We start from the raw sequence: 18,445 nt of genomic DNA, 5'->3' as shown, positions 1-18,445 counted from the left end.
GTCATAGCTGAATATTCTAGAACATCGAACATTCTGGAACATTTGTGGTGATGTCATAGCCGAATGTGCTAGAACATTGGTGATGTCTCCGTATGATGTCATGACCAATGTTCTAGAACATTTGTGTAGTATATATATATTAGACTAGATAAAAATTGTATGTAGACTAATCATAAAAAAAAAATTAATTAATTTATCATTTAAAAAAAATTGCGGGTCCAAAATAAACGTTGTTGTTTACATGTTGCAGGTATGTATCCCCTCCCTACTTCTACTTCCCATTTCCCAAAAAATATTTATAGATTTTTTTTGTACTACCTATCTTTGTGAAAGTGGCTTCTCAGCTTATTTTTCTGTGTTTCTCAACTGTGTTTTTAGCCCTAGTAAGTTGCACTTTTGTTGCAACCCCAGTTATCTCTTTAGTTCCCCCAAACTTACTGTAGGTCTGTTATGTTAAGCTAAGAAGTCTGCTAAGAAGCATAATTATTTATTATTATTATTATTATTATTTTATTTCATTGTGTTTTTAGCCCTAGTTGCACTTTTGTTGCAACCCCAGTTATCCCATTAGTTCCCCCAAACTTAGGTATGTTATGTTAAGCTAAGAAGTCTGCTAAGAAGCATATTATTTATTATTATTTTATTTCATTGGGTTTTTAGCCCTAGTTGCAACCCCAGTTATCCCATTAGTTCCCCCAAACTTAGATCTGTTATGTTAAGCTAAGAAATCTGCTAAGAAGCATATATTATTTGTTATTATTTTATTTCATTGGGTTTTTAGCCCTAGTTGCACTTTTGTTGCACTTTTTTGTGTTTATTTCATGTTTTTAACAGTGCATGAAAGATTGTGTATTACTGCAACAAAACTTTTTTTTAAATAAATCATAGTGGTTCAAAAATGTGGGTCGCAACTTAATGACTAAGGAAAATGTTGGGTCCCGAGGCTAGACCAGTTGAGAACCACTGTAGCACTTAACTTCAAGAGAATGAAATTGTGACCTCCTCAAAGAGGGACTCCCTAACAACGTATCTCATGTATAAACCCGCCCCTACCTTCACCCCATTGGACCTTGTTGTATATTATAATCTGTTCATAAGGAATTATAGTCATACATTGATAATGTCAGTAAATACAGTGGTTAATATTATTGTCAGGCGTCTTCTTAGAGACAGGGCTCAGTTTGTGATGAGCACATGTTGAAAAAGGAGTCATCTGCTTATCTTCAGAGGCCTGAAAGACCTGACCAAAATCCTTAGACGGTATTCAAAGCCAGACAAGCTAAGATTAGGAACAGGAGATAGGATTAGTATTTTCACTCCCTGAACGTCAGCAAAACAAAAGATATGATTGTGGACTTCAGGAGGTCGGGGGTCAGGGACTACAGCCCCCTCAGCATCGACGGGGCACCGGTTGAGAGAGTGAACAGTTTCAAGTACCTCGGAGTCCACATATCCGAGGACTTGACATGGACCACACACATTGACAGTGTTGTGAAGAAGGCACGGCAACGCCTCTACTTCCTCAGGAAGTTCCAAGTCAGTCAGAAGATCCTTAAGAACTTCTACTCATGCACAATAGAGAGCATCCTGACTGGCAATATCACCTCCTGGTTTGGGAATAGCACCGCACAAGACCGCAGCAAACTACAGAGAGTGGCCCGTTCAGCCGAACGCACAATTGGAGGGGGGCTTCCCACTCTCCAGGACATTTACAACAAGCGGTGCATGGGTAAGGCTAAGAGAATTATCAAAGACTCCAGCCACCCAAACAACTGCTTCTTTGAACTGCTGCGGTCAGGCAAGCGATACCGGAGTCTCATGGCAAGCACAGAGAGACTCAGAAGAAGCTTCTATCTTCAGGCCATCAGAATGCTAAATGACAATAACACTATGTAACAACCATCAAATGCACTCACAGCACACACATCCACACGCACACACTCACTTTAAACAAACAACTCACTGCAGCACCCACTTTACCCACTTTAGAACACATAAACACACTTTATATTTATTGGTAAAGAATTTGCACTACAACCCATACCTCATTACACCTTACTGTAAATTGTACCTAAATTGTACCTCATCCCATTCTACTCCGCATTGTACATTGTATATATGTATATACTGAACACTTTTGTCTATGTACTTGACTTCTATTTTATACTTGATATACTTATTTTATACTTGTCTATTTTGTCTAGCACAGTCTCTGGAGCGTAACAGAAAGAAGCATTTTGTATAAAAGTATTCTGTACTTCTGTATGACAACTAATAAAGAAACTTGAGAAACTTGAAACTTGAGTGGGTTCTGCATGGACAGGAAGAAGCAGGAAGGACCATTGAGTGGTTCTCAAACTACAGGTTGTGACCGAAATTGGGGTCGCGGGTAGGTGACAGTGGGGTTGCGCATTGGCAAGTAAAAAAATATGTATAGCCTATATAAAAAAAAAGTTAATGTAAGGTCCAATTAAAAAATTTGTCCTTACATCCCAACCTTAACCTCATTGGACCTTACAACCCCTACCTTAACCTCATTGGACCTTACATCCCATACCTTAACCTCATTGGACCTTACAACTCCTACCTTAACCTCATTGGACCTTACATCCCATACCTTAACCTCATTGGACCTTACAACTCCTACCTTAACCTCATTGGACCCTACATCCCCTACCTTAACCTCATTGGACCTTACATCCCAACCATAACCGCCCATTGGATGCAGTGCATGGCACCCGTATGAGATACCCAATTTTTTCCATTCCAATAATGATGTAGTATAGGAGGTAGCTTACCAATAAGGGCCTTAAAAATGAACAAATACCAGTGTTTGTTGCGCCTCTCCATCAGCGAGTGTAACGGAGGTACCGCAGTATATCCACAGTCACGATGGTACAAGTAGTTCAGTGGCTGTGGATGGTAAGCGATACTGCAAGTAAACTCACTCCCCAGAGGCATCCAGACCCGGAAGCAAGAAGTGAATTCACTTCTTGGTATAGTGGTCTGTGATGCCGCCCGCGACGCGGGAGATCGGGGTTCAACTCCCACTCAGGGCGATCCCTTAACAGGGGTCGAATCGACTAAACACAACGCAACAAGATCACACCGGCTACACGAGGACCAACCAACCTTCTCATAAAGGACACAGTGATGAGTGTCATATCTATCATTAGTGATGAATCTGAGGGCAGAGTGATATACAGAGTCCAAGGATTTAAGGGTTGAGGCCAAAGCATGCCTATAAATTACATCACCATAGTCCAGGACTGATAAGAAAACTGCTTCGACAACTCTCTTCCTACTAATCAAAGGAATGCTGGTTCTGTTTCTGTATAGGAAGGCAAGGTTGTCATGGAATTTAAATGTACATTTCTCATCGAGCCACACCCCAAGATACTTATATTCAGTGACTCTCTCAATGCTAGAACCACTTACTGTAGATATGTGTAAACCATCATTGGTGAAGACCTGGTGAATAAAATCAGCCATCCCAGAGCCATGGTGTGTCTTTTAAACAGTATTTATCGGGTAACTATCCAAACTAAAAAATTTCATGAAACCAACTGACCATGATGAACTATTCAACATTATCATGAAGCTGAAGGACACTCGCACAGCCGGTGCTGATGGAATCTGCAGCGAAATCCTAATAGCCATAGCTAATATTATAGTCCGACCACTCGCGACTCCTCATTGGACCTTACATCCCAACCATAACCGCCCATTGGATGCAGTGCATGGCACCCGTATGAGATACACATTTTTTAGTGAGTCCACCTGAAGGACCCCTGGAGGTCCCCAGACGCCACATTGAGAACCGCTGGTTTAAAGAATCAGGACAAACTGTATTTCATGGTTCACTGGTGCAAATATCAGCAACGTTTTGCCACTACTACTGTTGCTGCTGCTGCTGAATGAGTCATGGTGGGAAACTGAGTGTAATGATCAGAATATCAAACGAGAGCTAGAATCATGAGACGGGGACGGGTCAGTGTTGTCATAGAAACATTTGAAAATGGCTTCCTGTTACCACTAGGAGACAAGACACATTGAAAGAAGCAGCGTTGTCTCCCAGTGAGAATGTTGAGGCTGTGACCCATCCTCAGGGCCGGCCCATGGGTCTGTTGGGCCCTAGGTGAGATCCTGAAAATGTACCCTTGCACTGAAGAACCATATAAGTCTGTTTTGACATTTTCTTGGGCAGCCCGTGTATTTGCAGTTGTGAAGTTAATCTAAATGACTTGGAGTGTGAATGTGATCACCAGAAAGTACTCAGCCTCTACTGTCTTTAACTATGAATAAACACAACACTCTAACTTACCATCTTTAGATAATAAAGTACTCAGCCTCTACTGTCTCTAACTGAACAAACACAACACTCTAACTTACCATCTTTAGATAATAAAGTACTCAGCCTCTACTGTCTCTAACTGAACAAACACAACACTCTAATGCCCCTTTTCCACTGCATGGTACCTACTCGACTCTACCCTACTCTACTCTACTCGCTTTAGGTACCAGGTACTTTGGTAATGTAAAACCGAAAATGCCGAGTAGAGTAGAGTAGAGTCGAGTAGGTACCATGCAGTGGAAAAGGGGCATAACTTACCATCTTTAGATAAAGTACTCAACCTTTACTGTCTTTAACTATGAATGAACACAGCATTAACTTGAATGAATGAATGAATGAATGAAAACTTTATTAACAGATTGCAGAATGGGTACAGTGCAGTACAGCTCAATACATACAATTGTTAAGGGGATGCAGACCAGAGAAAGACTTTCGTCTTGTTTCCACCAGGGTCCCCCATTTCCAATTCATCGTAACATATATGACATACATGACATACAGATAGACAGTACTGCTACATCTATACATTTATGACATACCAGATTTGCAATTACAGTACTGTATTTGTGATACAAAAAGAGACCAGAAAGAAAAGAGTATATACATTAGGCGTAGAAACTGTACATTGGATTGGGTAGGTGGGGGTGGGACTGTACATTGGAGGTGGTTGGGGGGGCGGGGGGGGGGGGGGGGGGGGGGGGGTAGGAGTGGGGGGGGGGGGGGTTGGCGGGGGTTGTGTTCGGACATTTACAGGGGCCAGTTTCGAGTTGCAGTCTCCCTTAGGTGTTTTTTGAGAGTGTTTTTGAAAGTGGGTAGTGATTCACATTCCTTTACAGCTTTGGGTAGGGCGTTCCACATTGATGTGGCATAATTGCGAAACGTGTTTAGTCCCTTGTTTGAGCCGAATCTGGGTTTAACATGATTTGTGGAGCTCCCTCTGGTGTTGTGATCGTGGTATTCACTGACCTTTGGGAAGTATTTAGTCATGTACATGGGTACCTTGGTCGTGTAGTGTATCTTGTAGACCAGGCCCATTGCAAGTTGCTGTACTCTGTCGTCTACTCTAAGCCATCCTAGGTTGTCAAAGTGGGCAGGGGTGAGGTGGGTTCTAGGAGTAAGGTCAAGCAGTAGTCTGACCAGTTTGTTTTGAGATGTTTGTAATTTTGTTTTTAGCGCCTTTGAGGTGCTTTGGTACCATGAGGTGCAAGCATAGTCGTAGTACCCTTGAATGAGTGCTCCTGCTAGAGTCTTCAGGGTATTCTTGTTTACCAGTGAGGAGATCCGGTACAAGAAACGAGTTCGTTGGTTGACTTTTTTTATTACATTGGATGCCATTTTGTCACAGGAAAGATTTGCCTCTAGGATGGAACCCAGGTAGGTAATATCTTCTTTCCTTGTGACAATATTGTCACCCACTGTAACTGAGAAGCCGTCGGTCTTGCTGAGTTTGTTATTTGAACCGAAGAGAATGGACTCTGTTTTGCCCATGTGTAATGATAGTTTGTTATCAGCGAGCCATATGCAGATTTTGCTTAGTTCTGAGCTGAGGGTTTTTTCAACCTGTAATTTGTTCTTGTCAGAGACCAGCAGGGCTGAGTCGTCCGCAAACAGGAACAAGTTGCAGTCACAAGCTGACGACATGTCATTTGCATAAATTAGGAACAGTAGCGGACCTAGTATGCTTCCTTGTGGAACACCACAGTTTACTGTGAGGGGGGGGGATAGGGTACCGTTTACCTCCACCATCTGCTCTCTCCCCTCCAGGTAGGATTGCATCCAGCTCACTGATAGACTATCAAAACCAATTGCTTTTAGCTTGTCAATCAGAATGGTGTGATTGACAGTGTCGAAGGCCTTTTGTAGGTCCAGCATGACCATGCCGCAGTATTTGCCCGCGTCCACCTCTTGTTTGATGTGGTCGTTTAAATAGAGAAGGCATGTGTCAGTGGAGTGGGATGTTCTGAAGCCAGATTGGAATTCGTAGATTAGATTTTTTTCCGCAAGGTATTTTTCGACCTGTTCGTATACAATTTTTTCCATGACTTTCGAGATGGAGGTAAGGATAGAAACAGGGCGGTAGTTGCCTGGGTCTAATTTACTGCCTTTTTTGTGCAGAGGGGTCACTCTCGCAATTTTGAAGTCCTTGGGGACGTGTCCCTGTTTTATAGAGAGGTTTATTATGTGTGTGATGACTGGGGTGATGGCGGCTGCTGAGTCTCTGAGGAATTTGGAGGGGATGTTGTCATGGCCAGTGGCCTTGTTAGGTTGGAGGGCGCTCAGTTTTTTGAGTACCTCATCTGTTGTTACCATTTCCAGTTTGAAGTCGTCTTTGTGGACCCCTAGGTTTTTGTAGTAAGCTACTATGTGTTCTACCCCATAATGCCCTGAGTGGGAGGGTAGTTTGTTTACCAGTGTTGTGGCTATGTTTGTGAAGAAACTATTTAAGTAATTGGCTACATCCAGCTTTTCTGTGATGAGCGTGTTGTCCGTCTTTATGTTTATGTTTGAGAATCTGGTTTTAAGTTTTTTACTGCAGCCTAGTTGGTTATTGAGTAATTTCCAAAGTTCACGCGGTTACCATCTTTAGATAATAAAGTACTTAACCTCTACTGTCTTTAACTATGAATGAACACAATACTAACTTACCATCTTTAGATAAAGTATTCAATCTCAATCTCTACTGTCTTTATGAATAAACACAAAACTAACTTACCATCTTTAGATAATAAAGTATTTAACCTCTACTGTCTTTAACTATGAATGAACACAACCCTCTAACTTAACGTCTTTAGATAATAAAGTTTATTATAAAGAACATTTTAAAACATTGTTCAGACTTATGGTTCTTCGTCTGAGGTACTCGATAGCACATGTCTCATTTAATTTCAAACCTTTATTTAAACTCAAACGGCAACTCAGGTTTCGCTAATTTACAGTCACGTCAAGTGTTCATACAGAGTTAAGCAAAAAAAAAAGGCATATAAAATCACACAGCATATAAAATCATAACAATAAGACAAGTAAGGATAACAATCAATTAAAACTAGGGCTGTCAGTTTATCGTGTTAATTAGATAAATTAATTACACAGCTAATTATCGCGTTATGAAAATTAACGCAAAATTAATTAATATAAAAAAATAAATGTGTACAAATTAAATCTTTTTATAATTTTTTTATCTCATTCATTCCATAAGATCGTAGCATAAACATTTACAGACTTTAAAAAAAAAACCATTTGCATGTTCTTGGTATCTGATTCTAGGGACATCTATGGATCTCAGGGAATGTATTCCCAGTGTCAGAAATACTGTGTCTGTTACTACTAGGCTTGAGTAAATTGTAATGAACCAAATGAGAATATCAATTCAATTTCTTTTAATTTTTTTATCTTCGACTGTGAATAACACCATGCTAAAATTGACCAGACCTGAAAAATCTAAGCAAATGAATAAAGGGAAGATGATTAAACAGAAGGTTTTGTAGATACAGTACTGAATTCTGCCATCCGGACACATGCAATTTGAAATACAGTATGATTATAGAATATAGAATATCAGCCCTAAAATGGTTATGCGATTAAAATGCGATTAATTAGATTAATTAATTACAAATCCTGTAATTAATTTGATAAAAAAAAATTAATCGCCTGACAGCACTAATTAAAACATGTACAACTTGATTGACAATGATTGGAGATCAAGATTTTAAACTCTGCAACGTAGGGGAGAATCTCAAGCTTTAAGGACTGTTGGAGTTCATTCCATGAGCTAGGGGGTATCATAGCAAAATGCAGATTTACCCTGTTCCGAGCAAACTCAGGGGACCTTAGGACCAGCCAGTCACTAGAACGGGTTCCATAGGTACCAAAATTCCATTCCAATAATGATGTAGTATAGGAGGTAGCTTACCAATAAGGGCCTTAAAAATGAACAAATACCAGTGTTTGTTGCGCCTCTCCATCAGCGAGGACCAACCAACCTTCTCATAAAGGACACAGTGATGAGTGTCGTATCTATCATTAGTGATGAATCTGAGGGCAGAGTGATATACAGAGTCCAAGGATTTAAGGGTTGAGGCCAAACCATGCCTATTACATCACCATAGTCCAGGACTGATAAGAAAACTGCTTCGACAACTCTCTTCCTACTAATCAAAGGAATGCTGGTTCTGTTTCTGTATAGGAAGGCAAGGTTGTCATGGAATTTAAATGTACATTTCTCATCGAGCCACACCCCAAGATACTTATATTCAGTGACTCTCTCAATGCTAGAACCACTTACTGTAGATATGTGTAAACCATCATTGGTGAAGACCTGGCGAATAAAATCAGCCATCCCAGAGCCAGAGGTGTGTCTTTTAAACAGTATTTATCAGGTAACTATCCAAACTAAATTTTTTCATGAAACCAACTGACCATGATGAACTATTCAACATTATCATGAAGCTGAAGGACACTCGCACAGCCGGTGCTGATGGGATCTGCAGCAATATCCTAATAGCCATAGCTAATATTATAGTCCGACCACTCGCGACTCCTCATTGGACCTTACATCCCAACCATAACCGCCCATTGGATGCAGTGCATGGCACCCGTATGAGATACACATTTTTTAGTGAGTCCACCTGAAGGACCCCTGGAGGTCCCCAGACGCCACATTGAGAACCGCTGGTTTAAAGAATCAGGACAAACTGTATTTCATGGTTCACTGGTGCAAATATCAGCAACGTTTTGCCAATACTACTGTTGCTGCTACTGCTGAATGAGTCATGGTGGGAAACTGAGTGTAATGATCAGAATATCAAACGAGAGCTAGAATCATGAGACGGGGACGGGTCAGTGTTGTCATAGAAACATTTGAAAATGGCTTCCTGTTACCACTAGGAGACAAGACACATTGAAAGAAGCAGCGTTGTCTCCCAGTGAGAATGTTGAGGCTGTGACCCATCCTCAGGGCCGGCCCATGGGTCTGTTGGGCCCTAGGTGAGATCCTGAAAATGTACCCTTGCACTGAAGAACCATATAAGTCTGTTTTGATATTTTCTTGGGCAGCCCATGTATTTGCAGTTGTGAAGTTAATCTAAATGACTTGGAGTGTGAATGTGATCACCAGAAAGTACTCAGCCTCTACTGTCTTTAACTATGAATAAACACAACACTCTAACTTACCATCTTTAGATAATAAAGTACTCAGCCTCTACTGTCTCTAACTGAACAAACACAACACTCTAACTTACCATATTTAGATAAAGTACTCAACCTTTACTGTCTTTAAAGGAGAACTCCAACATTTTGGGAAATTAGCTTATTTAACATCTTCCCTGGAGTTAGACAATAAGACATACATTTTTTGTCTCTGTGCATGCATTAGGCTTAGGGAACAGCCGCTCTGTTAGCGTAGCTTAGCTTCATCCCTGGAAGTGGGTCAGAGTTGTAGCCTGACGTTCCCTACAGTGCCCTACAGTCACGAAATACACTCCAAATACAACTCCAAAACGTTCCTGTAAACATGTTGTGACCTGTGTATTTACCACATGGAGAAATAAAAAATTATTGAATTTGACAATTACGCTTTCTAAGCAAATATACTCTGAACTATTTTTTGCCTAACCACTCGTCTCTGGGCGCAGTCAGTGATTTCAACGTGTCGCCGTGTTTGTTGACATTCTCATTCATTCAAAGGATCCGAACCGATTGAAGTTTATGGATACCATGACTTAAAATCCTCTTACCTTGACGATTAAAAGCCTCCCCAATTTAGAAAACAGTATTCCAATGGCTGGTCTTGATAGGCTGCTAGCTAACGGAGCTAACCAACAAACACAGAACCGGGCGGACACTAAAGTAAATAACGAGAGCAATGACTTCCTTTCTGGGGGGTTTCAAAATAAAAGAGCGACGTCTATAGCAGCGGAATACGTTTATTTTGTACATTATCTAACGTTAACACGAACCTAAACTAACTTTAGGTTAGTTGTAACGTATGTATTGTACCCATTCTGCAATCTGCAATCAATCAATCAATCAATCACTCAGAAGGCTGAGATCCTTCAGCATCTGTACAAGGATGTTGAGGATGTTCTACGAGTCGTGGTGGTGGGCACCTTCTTGTACGCTGTGACCTGCTGGGGCAGCGGACTGAGAGTGGGGGAAAAAAGATGGTCAGGAAGGCCAGTAACATGGTAGGGGTGGAGCTGGACTATCTAGCGGTGGTGGCGGAGAGGAGGAGCCTTGCTAAGCTCTGTCCCCCCCTAGGCTGCCTTCCGGACTGGCCACTCCACAGAAATGGCCCTCATTGCGGTCACAGAGGCACTTCACTTAGCAAAAGCGAAAGGACTCTCCTCTGAGAATCTGTCCTGATTCTCCTAGGTCTATCTGTAGCCTTCGACACAGTCAACCATCAGATCCTCCTCGCGTCCCTCACAGGAATGGGAGTGGCTGACTCTGCGCTGACATCATACTTCAATGACTGCTCCTACCAAGTGTCATGGAGAGGGACCCTGTCGGCCACTCTCTCCCTGCGGACGGGTGTCCCCCAGGGCTCGGTCCTAGGACCCCTTCTCTTCTCCCTCTACACTAAATCTCTGGGTAACATTATCACGTCTCATGCCTTCTCGTATCATTGCTATGCCGATGATACTGAACTCTTCCTCTCCTTCCCTCCCTCAGATATCCACGTCTCTGAGCGGATCTCGGCCTGTCTGTCCGACATCTCCGCCTGGATGACAACCAACCACCTCAAACTGAACCTAAGCAAAACAGAATTGCTCCACCTGCCGGCCAATCCTCCCCCCTGACTGACCTTTCCATCACAGTCGAGAATGCAGCTGTGACCGCGTTCCCGACCGCCAAGAACCTTGGTGTTGTCCTCGACGACCAGTTGAACTTCTCACATCGCAGCGACAACGAGAATCTGCAGATTCCTCCTGAGCAACATCAGAAGGATCCACCCCTTCCTGACAAAAGACGCCACACAACTCCTCGTCCAATCAACAGTCATCTCCTGCCTCGACTACTGCAACACACTGCTTGCTGGCCTCCCGGCCACTGCCACCAAGCCTCTTCAACTCATTCAGAACACAGCGGCCCACCTGATCTCAAACCTACCGAAGTCAGCCCATGTCACCCCACTTCTTAGGGACCTGCACTGGCTCCCCATTGCCGCACGAATCCGCTTCAAGGCCCTCGACCTGGCATACCATGCGGCAAAGGGAACCGCTCCCAACTACCTCCGGTCAATGGTCTCTAACTACACACCCTCAAGATCCTACGCTCTGCATCTTCTGGCCGTCTCAGACCCACTCCTATCCGAGCTCCGGGAGGGTCATCAAGGAGAAGCCGCCTTTTCTCAGTCCTTGTCCCACAATGGTGGAACGACCTGCCCACCACAGTTAGGACAGCCGAAACCTGTCCAATCTTTCGCCGTCGACTAAAGACGCACTTCTTCAACCATTATCTGAAATGAAAAAAATAAAAAATATATATATATATATCTAACCCTAACTAACCTTACTGTCATGCACTTGTCCTAATATACTAACCTACACTGTAGCACTCAACACTTTGATGAACATTGTTACTCAGCTGATAGAGTTGTGCCCTTCCTGATGACTTGTCATACAGAACTTGTCGCTTTGGATAAAAGCATCAGCTAAATGACTAAATGTAAATGTAAGCTCCACGCCATCATGGACAATCCCTCCCACCCACTACACACAGACTTGGCTGATAGAAGGACCATGTTCAGTGTTAGACTAAGACTCCCTAGATCAGGGATCCCCAAATATTTTTGCACCATGGACCGGTTTAATGTAGGCATTATTTTCACGGACCGGCCTTCAAGGTGTGGCAGGGAATGGCATTTTTAGAAGAATGTCTCATACTGTGGTTTTAACCCATTCCTGTGTCCCATCTCTCTCTCACTCACATACACATATACACACACACACACACACACACTCCAACACACACTCTCTCTCTCTCTCTCTCTCTCTCTCTCTCTCTCTCTCTCTCTCTCTCTCTCTCTCTCTCTCTCTCTCTCTCTCTCTCTCTCTCTCTCTCTCTCTCTCTCAGACTGTGTGGACTGACTGTCACTCAAAGTGCTTATGGGCGGAGCCAGGCCATAACAGCCTGAAATCCGGAGGCTGAAAAATTATGGTTTTGAGTACTTGATTAGAAATATAAACCAATGCATTTTTTTGAAAAAAAAACGTACAGATGTCTTCAATAGACTCACACGAATTGTGTAAAGTTGCCCAAATAGTGCTAGGAATAGTAAAATAGTTCCCCTTTAATAAACTATCGATTTATATGGAATTTGTTAAACTTATCTGTTGTCTTACTTATTATTAAACATATAATTTATTTCTCCCAAATGAAGGTTCCGATGGCCCGACAGCCCGACATTAACAGCAGTCTGTCATAATCACATTTAACATGTTAAGCATTTTATGAGCAAACGAATTTCGTTAGATTGGACATTTTTATTAATTATTATATCAAGCAGAGAACTTTGAAATTCTGCACTACTGATGAATGATATCGTTAATGCGGCACACACCGGGAACCACCCGGCAGTGCAAGCCGTCCTCAGGGCTACATCTGTAAATACAGCAAAAATGAAATAACACGGCACGAAGTGCATGGAAAATACAACTCACCATAACGCTGAATCAGTGGGAGCCCGGGGGTTGTTTCTCTGCAACGAGATGGTCCCATCTAGGGGTGATGGGAGACAATGACACCCGCAGTGTGTTCCTTATGTCCAGTCTGCTCCGTAAATTTTGTCTTGGTTGCTTTCACTGCAGAAAAGCCCGCTTCACAAAGATAGGATGTTGGAAATGGTAGCAGGGTTTTCAGTGCTCTTGTGACGATGTCAGGATATTCTGGCTTGATTTTCACCCAGAACATCGGCAGAGTTGTTGTCTCAAATGTACGTTGAAGGTCAGCAACCGTCAGCAACCGGCAGCAATATGTGTGTATTGAGGGTATGCACTCCAATAGAACTGAGGTATCTTGTGGTGTACCACAAGGTTCAACCCTTGGGCCTCTTTTGTTTCTTATTTTTATAAATAATTTTGCTTTACAGTTTGATACCGCTCTGCCCATTATTTTTGCTGATGACACAAACATAGTATTTTCACATTCTGACTTTGGTTCCCTAATTAAAGATGCAAATTCTATACTTGCACAAACCGCAACATGGTTTCAGATTAATAGGCTTTCATTAAATATTAATAAATCGAATTATATGATTTTCAGAAATAAAAACAAAAAATATTCAAAACAGGACTCTAATTTACATATTAATGATATTGAAATTAAACAGGTGTCACATGCTAAATTCTTAGGTGTCATTGTTGATGAAGGCCTTACATGGAAAAATCATATTGAGCTAGTTTGCAAAAAAGTTATGAAATCATATGGCATTATTAGAAGGATTTCTTCTCTTGTGAATCGCTCCTGTCTTTTGACACTTTATTATAGTTTGATATACCCATATTTATCGTATTGTAATATTATTTTGGCTCAGTACTTTTCCTACTTCTCTTCATAAACTTTTTATATTGCAAAAAGAATACAAAACTGGAAAACCTATTCAATGACAATAACCCCAGAGCAGTCTGAAAAAATCTCCAACAGATGACAAACTACAAAGCACGCCTCCCCCCCCCCCCCCCCCAGCAGCAGATGAAGACCCTGACCTCCCTGATAACCTCAATCAATTCTATGCAAGGTTCGATAATGTAACTCACAGCTCAATGACTACAGACCCATAGCACTCACATCTACGGCAATTAAATCATTAAGCACCTGGTCCTAGACTACCTAAAAACCGCAATATCATCTCAACTAGACCCATACCAATTTGCCTACCGTGCCAACAGGTCAGTAGAGGATGCCATTAGCCTATATTCCACCACACACTCCTACACGCGTTTTTTTTTTCCTAGCCGCATTTCTAGCAAGACGCTCTCTGATTGGCCAACGCCTGTTTCTACACTGGTTAAGCTTCACTCTTTCGAAGTTGGTTAAGGTTAGAGTTTGTCTTGACTTAGAGCATGGCGATAGAACCATAGATATATATAGAACACTAGATAGCTTACCCGCGCTGCCAGCCAATGGAGAGCGACGTCGTCGTAGGGCGGCCATCTTGCCCCAGGCAGCTCAGCTACTGATGCATGGTGCATGTACTATTTAAATAACCATAGATTGCTCAATTCTTTACCGATTTTCAAACGGGTTGGTTTGCTATAAACATCAAAGATGTAGTTATGATACTACACTCATAAAAAAAATATTTAAAGGTGTTTTTTTACAAACCGCTGGAATCAAACCGTTTCTAAATCCGTCAATATTCTTGCCAATCAAAATCTATTTCCAGGTCTGGTATATCCCTCCTCCAGACTGAGTCTAGGTGGAGGCTTTCATACGAGGACGTTAGTAATTGATGATAAAAATCTGATACAAAACCTCTCGATGTCTCTCTTTCATAGAAGAATTTGTGGTATCTGTGGTGTACAATTGGTATCCTTAATGGGACACCGTGAGCCTTCAAACATAACAATAACTGTGCGTAAAAATAATATGTGGAACTGGTGAGATACAATTTTTTGTGTATTTCCTCATAACTACAAAAACCCTGTTTGTTGAAAACATCTCCTAATGTGTGTATGCCCTGCTTTTCCCATCTTGGGAATCTTATAGGTCGTTTTCCAATCAGGAGTGCATTGTTATTGAATAAGGGAGTATGATTATGCCATTTATGTGGGTTAGAATTTTTTTTTGTGTTTCACGCCATATCCGGATCGCATGAGTAATAATGGGGCCATATTTCAGTTCGCATTGCTTAATTGATACTTTGGTGTATACTATGTCCTGCAGTCTATGTGGTGCTACTGTAACCGGTGTGATCTTGTCTGCATTGTGTTTGTCGATTCGACCCCTGTTAAGGGATCGCCCTGAGTGGGAGTTGAACCCCGAACGCCAGCGTCGCGGGCGGCATCACAGACCACTAAGCAAGAAGTGAATTCACTTCTTGCTTCCGGGTCTGGATGCGTCTGGGGAGTGAGTTTACTTGCAGTACCGCTTACCATCCACAGCCACTGAACTACTTGTACCATCGTGACTGTGGATATACTGCGGTACCTCCGTTACACTACTATATTTACTTCTAAATTTCTCCAGGATACTGATGCTTGGGGATCAAACCAGGTTGTCAGTGGTCTTAAAGTGTACGCCTTAAAATAGTGGAACAAATCTGGAAATGCCATACCTCCGTCGGCTTTGTTTCTCTGTGCGGTGGATCTTTTTATACGTGGTAGTTTGTTATTCCAAATAAATGTGTATGCGGAAGAGTGTAATTTTTTCCAGTAACCATCTGGAGGGGGTAACGGTAGCATTGAGCTGATGAAGTTGATTCTAGGTAGAACGTCCATCTTAACTATTGATACCCGTGCCTGTACTGAGTTTTTAAGTTTTGACCTGTTCTATATATATCTATGGATAGAACGCCAGGTAGTTTGCAGGCTGTTCGACGCGGAAATGGGCAAAGACACAGCTCGTCATGCGATTGGGCAAACATGTCAGTGGCCAATCAGAGAGCGTCAGTCAGTGGCCAATCAGAGAGCGTCTGCCAGAAATGCGGCTAGGAAAAAAAATAACGCTCCTACACCTAAACCCCCAACACATACGCACACATCCTGACTTTAGCTCAGCCTTTAACACCATCTCCCCCAATAAACTATTCTCCAAGCTTCAGGACATGAACAACAACCCGGCCATAAACTACTGGATCCTTGACTTCCTCAACAAGAGAACCCAAAAAGTCAAGGTGAACAATCTCACATCCCACTCCCTGACACTCAGCACTGGTGCCCCTCAGGGCTGCGTCCTTTCCCTCTGGCTCTTCTCCATCTACACCAGGGGTGTCAAACTCATTTTCACAGAGGGCCACATCAGCATTATGGTTGCCCTCAAAGGGCCAAAGACCGTATAAATGTTAATGTAATGTAAAATAAATGTAGCTACTCATTTACATATTGTTAAACATGTTGTTTCTGTATTTATTACTTATTCAAGTTATACATATTGCATATGCATTTGCATAGATGTAAAAATATATGTTAGCTTATGTTATTTTAACAAATAATTTTAGTTGATCAGAACCCCATATTACTCCATTAATCAATGATCAAACCATTCAAGTAAATAACAAATAAGAAGATCATCAAATACAAGCTATGACATTAAGTTTGTTCAAAACCTTTTTGTCACAGTCAAGAGGGGCAGAACTAACAACTGAGCTGCAAAGAACACGTGGGACAGATGTAGCAGATGTTACAAAAACAAATGGCTGCACACAACCTTGCAGAGGCCATACATCCAACTAATGGAAGATAGTTTAATTAACTTTAATTAACAGATTGCAGAATGGGTACAGTACAGTACAGCTCAATACACACAATTGTTAAGGGTATGCAGACCAGAGAAAGACTTTCGACTTGTTTACATCAGGGTCCACCATTTTCAATTCGTAATGAAATTGCTATTATGTGTCTGCATGAACACACAACTGTAACTGTACTAAAAAATAACAAAATAAGGGTTGTCTCAGTTCACAACTATATTGGTCAAGTTTTGGGTGGGACTTGTTTGCGTCCCTACAGCTTCTTATTCAAGTTATGTCACACAGCCAGTTTGCATCTGACAGTTCAGACAATATTTCTTCAACCCTTTGTTACCTATTCCGCCTGGATCTTTTTTGTATTTTGGGCTGTAAAATTGTCAAAGAATGTCTGAGGAGTAAGTGCTTTTGGCTTTTTTCCTTTGTTACTTCATCAATACCTCATATGTTCAACATACATGTATGTGTAAGAATGTGTAATAACTAAGGCTGTCAAAGTTAAAGCTTTATTAACGCATTAACCCACAATAATTTTAACGCTGCTATTTTTCAACCCAAGATTAATGTTATAAAAATTAAAAATAAACGTTTTTTTTTTTTTTTTTTACCAGAGCTCTTGGGGGGCCACATCAAATGACGTGGCGGGCCACATTTGGCCCGCGGGCCATGAGTTTGACACCTATGATCTACACCAACCAACTCATCTAGCGAAGGATTGGCAATATTAGGAGAGAGCAGCAAGGTAGGATACGTCCTCGTACCTAGGTTGGCTAGCTAGTTAACACTAGGACGATGAGCGACAGGATCCGTGGAGTGTATATCGGAACGGGTTGATGAGTGGATCACTCTCAGCTGCGTCGATTGCTGCCAGTTGACAGCGTGTGAACGATGCAGCAGGAAGCTGCCCATGTAAGGGCACAGAAGGAGGGGGACAGAGGTAGGCCCGGGCCGTGATTGTGACACAGACGACACCACCATCCTCTGCCTGATCACAGACAACGACGAGACCTCATACCAGTGAGAGGTGGACAGAGCAGCGAGATGGTGCTCCATCAACAACCTCCTGCTCAACACCTCCAAAACTACAGAAATAGCCATCGATTTCAGATCTGCCAAAAAAACACACAAACTCCCACTATCAATCTCTGACCAATCCATAACTCTGATGGACTCACTCAAATTCCTCTGCACCCACATCAACAATAACCTAAAATGGGACACCAACATCACCTCCATCACAAAAAAAGCTGCTGTTTACATTCCCCCCTACTCTAACAACAACGACAGAGACAGGGCACTATGGGAAATTAACATTGCCATCAGTGAGCAACAGACAGCCCATCCAGATGGATTTCTCATCATGGCTGGCGATTTCAACCATGCAAACCTTAAGTCTGTGTGCCCACAACTTCATCAACATATTGATTTTCCCACAAGTGGAAAAAACACCTTGTGTACACACAACCCTGAGAGGAGCATACAAAGCTACATTCCTCCCCAATCTGGGTGCCTCTGATCACTACACTGTCATGCTAATGCCAGCATACAGGCCACAGGCTAAAGTCACCAGACCAGTTCAGAAGCAAGTACGGGTGTGGCCAGATGATGCCTCCTCAACACTTCAAGACTGCTTTGACACCACAGACTGGGATATGTTTAAGCAGGCAGCCACCTACAATCATCAC

This window comes from Notolepis coatsorum (assembly GCF_963971535.1).
Source record: "Notolepis coatsorum genome assembly, chromosome: 6".
NCBI classification, from domain to species: Eukaryota; Metazoa; Chordata; class Actinopteri; order Aulopiformes; family Paralepididae; genus Notolepis; species Notolepis coatsorum.
The sequence above is the reverse complement of the archived record's forward strand: the minus strand, read 5'-3'. Positions refer to the sequence as shown.